This window comes from Manacus vitellinus, unplaced genomic scaffold, assembly GCF_001715985.3.
Source record: "Manacus vitellinus isolate BGI_N305 unplaced genomic scaffold, ASM171598v3 scaffold_93_pilon, whole genome shotgun sequence".
Classification (NCBI taxonomy): domain Eukaryota; kingdom Metazoa; phylum Chordata; class Aves; order Passeriformes; family Pipridae; genus Manacus; species Manacus vitellinus.
The window spans coordinates 1,072,623-1,078,608 of NW_021940884.1; the positions used below are offsets into that span (position 1 = coordinate 1,072,623).

Here is a 5,986-nt window from a genome sequence, read left to right on the forward strand (position 1 = left end):
GTGCTTTCACTTAGGCAGCCGTTATTGTGAGAGTGTTTTTCCTGGTATAAGTAAATTTTCCAGAAGATGAAAAAGGACTCCTCATGATGTGTAGCTCCAAACCACTACATTTTAATATTCTATTTTCATGGCCTTCCCTCCCAGGAAAGGCACATATTTGGGAAACTGGAGTAGGTTTGAAATGCCCAGATGAGCCTGATCCGTGTTTAACATCAGATGCACGGTGTGCACACAGCTCTCCTGCTCACCTGTAGCTTTCCCAAATCCAGCTGACTGTTCCAGGAAGCACAGCCTGCAATACTGTGGGCTGTGTTGTTGACAGTCTTTGAAACTTCCACGGGCATCAGTTAGCAACTGGCAAGGACAAGCTGGACGGGAGCTCTCCTGCACGGGTGTCCGTGCGGGTTCCTGCCACTGTGCTTGGGGTAGGAGGACACAGCTGGCGATGAGGGGCTCATCGTGCTGTGTATTGGCAGAGCTTCCAGATCAGAAATCCCAAGGGAGTGGGAGGTGAAGGTCTGCAATGACTGCTGCCAACAAGGTGCACTGGACTGCATGTTCAGAGAGGATTTCTGTCCTGCGAGCGGAGATGGCACGTGCGTGGGCATTTCATGTGACACAGGCCCATTGTAGCTGCAGGGGCCTGGGGACTGGCACAGGGAAGGCAAAAAATAGTGGAAAGTGAGTGAGCTGTCACTGAAGGGACTTGAACCCCTGTGTTGAAGGGAAAGCTGGACTGGGAGCAGACTACCTTGACTTGAACATCCTCAGTGAGAGGAGGCAGGACACCACTGCCTGCCTGTAAGTGCTTGTTCCAGCGCTGTGCAAGAAGCTCAGACTAGGGCTGCTTTGCTATAACTGTGACAAATATAGTAATTAAATCTGGTAGATGACACTAAGAGATTCCCTGTGAATAGGATTGCAGTGCTTCTGTAGAGAACGGTAGTGAGGCTTAGTCAAAACAATTTTGACAGCACAGGGGTTAGAAATAGGCGTTTTCTGCCTTTTTTACAACCTGTTTCATGGCTGCATACTGACCGCCAATAAATCTTGCACTAAAATTGGAGAGATTGGGCCAAATTTATCCCTGGTCAAACAGTGTCACACTGAACATGCATCTCCATCCACAGAGCCAAGCAAAGCTGAGTGGTGCTGAGGGCTGTTTGTGACACCCAGGGCCGTGTGTGCTGGCACAGATATGCTGAGTGCTCCCAGCCATGCCAGGAGCTCCTCAAGTGCAGAAGCAAACACACCCCTGTGCATCCCACAGCTGCTGACGAGGAGGGCAGTGGAACCCCACAGCACTAACCTGAACCTGTCCAATTTGTATGAGAGCCATGCAGTCAGATAGGCAAAGGATTTTGGCACAAGGCAACAGCCATGTCCCAGAGGAGATCCACTTGGGGAAAGAACAGAAGAAAGCAAGATTTAGCATTTAGATCATAATTTCAGATTGTATTGTGTGAGCATCAACAGTCTATACTCATGAGAGCCTTGGGGAACACAATGCTGCAACAGCTCTCCCAGCCAGCCTGATCAGTGAGGGTTGGTTTTAATTGCAGCTGAATGGATCTAACCTTGTGATGTCTGTTCACAAAGCATTGCTGGATTAATACAGGTTCCATAGTTGCTTCTGCTAAAAGACTTTAATGGATCAGCTTAGTTCTCTGTCCATGATTATAGCATCCCTACCCGCCTATCATGCCTGAGCCAGATGGTCCCAGTGAAATCAGAGCATGTTTATATTTCTGTCTGCTACTCAGCCACCTGCCCACTGATTTTGTTGCATAGTGGTAGGAGGAGAGGAGCCTTCCCGGGTGCAGTTTGCCCACCGCTTTCCCTAGCCCCAGTGTCTGCCCCACCTCCTTAAAGACCCTGGAGGAGCCATGGAAGGACCTTCCCTCCAGGGTGCCCAGGAGGCTCACCCAGCTGGCCGGGAGGGCAGACACCCTCCTGGGCAGCAGCACGGCATCAGCTCCTGGCTGATGGAGTCAGCTGCTTCCCAGGGCACTGGGGGATGTTTCCAGTTCTATCGGTGATGAGAGCCATTAAGAAGGTACAAGTACTAAAGAGATCCTGAGCGATGCCTATAAAACCTTTGAATCCCTGACAGAATCAATAGCAGGTTCTCAGGAGTAACTTCTTATCCGGGCCAACTTAAGCACATGCCAATGAGCCGTTAAAGATTTTGCATTTTGTGGAGACACAGAGGCCCTTTCATTGTGATTTTTGGACTGTAGACTAGGTGAGATGATGAAAAATCACATTAGAAATAGGCTGTGCTCCAAAGGCATTTTCCTCAGTGTCTGGGAGAGTGGCTTGAATGATGCTCGTGGGTGGAATCATCCCTCCAGGCATGTGCCCTGCACCCCTGGGCTGGGGAACCGAATCCTTTGGGGATTGCCACAGTGAGCAGCACTGACTCCTGGCCGTGTCTGCCAGGACAGCAGAGGAGGAGGAGGAGCAGGAGGAGGAGAGGGAAGAAGGAAGCAGGGGAGCTGTGCCCCATGAAATGGAGGACCTGGGGCTGGCACGTGGGACACAGCCAAGCTGCTGCAGTGCCCTGAACCATCCCACCACCCCAGGAGGAGGAGCCGTGGGTGGCCTGGGCAGGTAGATGCCCACTGGGGTGCTTGCAGCCTCCGGCCAGGCACTGCCCCCTGCGCACACTTGCCACCTCTTGAGCACCTTTGCTATCCACACCATTTCCAATTTGGCATCTCGGTTGCCATGGCAACTCAGCGCTACCATTCTCTGATCCGATCGGCTCACAGTTAGTCAACACCCGTTAGCACCTGCGTTGGTATGGCAACCCAGGGCCGTGCTCCATCCCGGCCGATGTTGTGGATGGAGAGATGGCTCCAGGCGGCCCCTGGCAGCAATGGGGGCATGACTGGTCCTGCTGAGGGGCACTGAGACACTCCCAAGCCCTGACTGCTTCTTATTGCCTGGCTGCAGTGGGATCTGTGGCTGCCCCCACTCTGGCTGTAGCGTCCTGGGTTCCCATATCCTGCATGGCCTGGGAGACACTGGGGAGAAGCTCAGCAGGGATGTGGCTGGCATGGGGCAAGGAAGTGTCCTTGCAATCTCAAACTACCCCTCGTGAGCATGTTCTGCATGGACACCAAATGGCCTGGGGAACTCTGGGAAGGGGGGAAGCTCCTTGTCTTGGAGACAAGAGGAAACCAACGGTATAGGCAGCCATCGCTTGAGGATTCTAAGTCCTGAAAAAGCAGAGCTCAAGTCACAGAGAAGGATGGTTCACTCCTTCTCCCAGCCACCAGATTCCTAACCATTAAACTCTTCCAGTGAGTCTCCTGTGGACAATTTGTGTTCCTTTGGCCCCAGTCTGAACTGGCACCCGCTTTTCTGAAAGTGCTTTACAATTTGCGTTTAATGGTTTTTAACAGACATGTGCGAGCCGTTTGAATTAGAGCAGTGTGAATCTATTAGGCAGCGACAGATGCAAGTTTTGTGTCTCTTATTAGAAGGGATTGGCTTCTGAGGTTTAGTGATGTGCAAAGGATTGGACTTTGGAGAGATTAAAATTATTTTCAGCGTTAAGCACAATATTTCTGAGCTAATGCACTCACTCTTGAATATAGATTCACAGACCGAAAAGATTATAAAACATTAAACCTATGTAAATTCAGCTGTAAATTTATGTTTGAACAAATTCAACAAGAGATTTGACTCGGGGGCTTACAGCAAATGGGTTCTGCTTTTAATGCATTCTGCAGGCTCAGTTGCAATGCTGCTCTCCCCTTGAAAGTCCCACGCCTGTTGAATTATTGGCAGGTCACAGCTGACAGCTCAAGCAATTATACCAGAATGTGTTAATAATAAAAAGGAAAAGGACTTCATGTTTGTCTTTTCAGAAGACAAAAGCAGATGTTTATTCCACTATGAGGAAGCTCTGTGGGCAGGTGACACTTGCAGTATCTGGCCATCACCTCTTTCCATGGCAGTCGTGCAAATCCATGTCCTCCTCTGCGGTTCCCCAAGCCCCCTAGCTATGAACTTTTTCTCTTGTTGAAAACATGAAAATACAGTTAACAAAGACTCCTTTTGAGTGGGATTGCAGGAAACCTGCAACGTCGTGAACAAGCTGCCTACACAGAGATAAATGACAGCTGTGACTGAAGGAATAAACAAGATAATCTGGATTTAAATAAACCACAAGGGGATTTTGGCAACATGCAAATTCACAAATTTATAAAATGTATCCTTTGAAAATAGAGAGCTCGTCTGAAGCCAGCAGTTAAGAACAATTACTACAGCACATTTTCCCAATGAGAGCTTAGAGCTGGCCTCTGTCTCAAGCTAAGGCACGTGGGAGCCAGGGGTCCTGCCAGCTGCCTGCAGTGACTGGGGCCCTTCCATGCACAGAGCAGAAACATGAAGGAGTGGTGGCAGCAAGTCCCCATGCAGCCCGGGGGCCTGGGGGTGCACAGAGGAGCCTGGCCCTCCTCAGCCTCTGGGCACAGCACTGGGGAATGAACAGGGAAGGAGAGAAACATCAAAAGCCCAAGCAAGCACCCAGTAATACATATTGGATCAATCTGCTTGGAGGACCAGGTAATTCCTGGACCCAAGTCCCACATGAGAGTTTCATTTTGGCATTGCACAGCTCAGCAATGCTGCACCAACAACACAAGGGGATGACGCGTGTCCCACGAGGGAGCAGAGGGCTTCATAGAATCATAGGATCAGCCGGGTTGGAAAAGACCTCTGAGATCATCAGGTCCAACCTTTGATCCAATACCACCACGGTTACTAGACCGGGGCACTAAGTGCCACATCCATTCTCATCTTAAAAACCATGGCTTGTCCATGCCAGTGGCAGTGGAGCTCCTGCCAGGGGCTTGTTGTAATTGCTCCCCTTTTTCAGGTGGGCAGCAATAGAGACGGAGGAGCGGCAGGCGGGGAGACACCAGTGACAGGACCATGAGTAGACGTGTCCCATTCCAGCCCTTACTTCCTGGGCTGCTCTGCGGAGGCATGTCGGGTGTGGTTACAGCATGGCTGTGCCTCTTCACCAACCAGCCTGGCCTCAGAAGGGACAGAAACGCTGCAGGGAAAGCCAGAGTGTGTGCCAAAGGCTACGTGTCCCCTCCAGGAGCAAAGGCACAGCCCCATGCTGCAAACTACTCTGCAGCAGCCGCCGCAGGAGAGCGATGCAGCATCGCTCTGCCCGAGCACACAGATCTGGTTAGCATTCCATCGGCGCACATGCAATTAGGGCAGAGCACATGGCAGCAGCTCTCTGAAGGTTAACTGCTCTGAGGAGCATTCCTGCCGTGCCAGTGGCTGGGCTGCTCCAGCTTTAACACCCTTGTTATTCCCAGCAGCAGGAGCCGGCGGTGCCGTGTGCCGCTCTCTGGCAGCAGCTTTTGAGTGCTACAGGCTGTGTGCAGGGCCCCTGGCTCCGAGGCTGCGGGCTCAAGCCCCGCTCACCAGCACGGTGTAGCTAGGCACCTGCCTCAACAGGGCAGCAGCTGGGAAGGGACTCTGAAACATGGCAGAGTTTGGGGGAAAAGCCTTTCTGCGTGTACATTCCAGAGCCAGAGTTGTTCCAGGCTCTGCAGGGCTGAGGTGTCTCGAGGACTCACTGCAGCTCCCAGCTTTATCCTTAAAACTGTACAGCAAAAACTGAATCTGCTTTCCCTCCTCTTTTCCTTGATCTCTGCTTCCCCGCTGTCTCTCCTCAGCACCAACCCATCCATCCATTTGTCTTTATTGTGCACAGAGTTGAACATGGTCTTTAAATGTGGCAACACTTTCAGATTATTAGCTCTGCAATTTCTTGGCTCATGTTTATTGTGATGACATCATCTGAAGGGGCCATTGTAATTAATAGTTTGTTCGTGCCCCTTTTATAAACCCCCAGTGTGTTGTTTATACCAACCAAACCAAACACCCTGGGGTGACTGGTGCTGCTGTGGGGAACGGACACCCCGTGCTCATGAACAGACACCCTGTGATC

The 5,986-nt window shown here is 51.2% G+C and overlaps 1 long non-coding RNA gene across 2 annotated transcripts; it reads right to left on the reverse strand.

The window, feature by feature from the left end:
• Positions 1-264: 264 nt before the first annotated feature.
• On the reverse strand, positions 265-2,744 carry LOC108642029. Of its 2 annotated transcripts, none has more exons than XR_001922412.2 (4): positions 2,689-2,744; positions 1,310-1,399; positions 752-858; positions 265-650 (listed from the first exon to the last, which is right to left on the reverse strand). It is a non-coding gene; the product is annotated as an uncharacterized LOC108642029 (long non-coding RNA). The 2 variants fall into 2 exon arrangements; XR_001922411.2 differs by lacking the exon at positions 2,689-2,744 and adding an exon at positions 2,522-2,667.
• Positions 2,745-5,986: the final 3,242 nt, after the last annotated feature.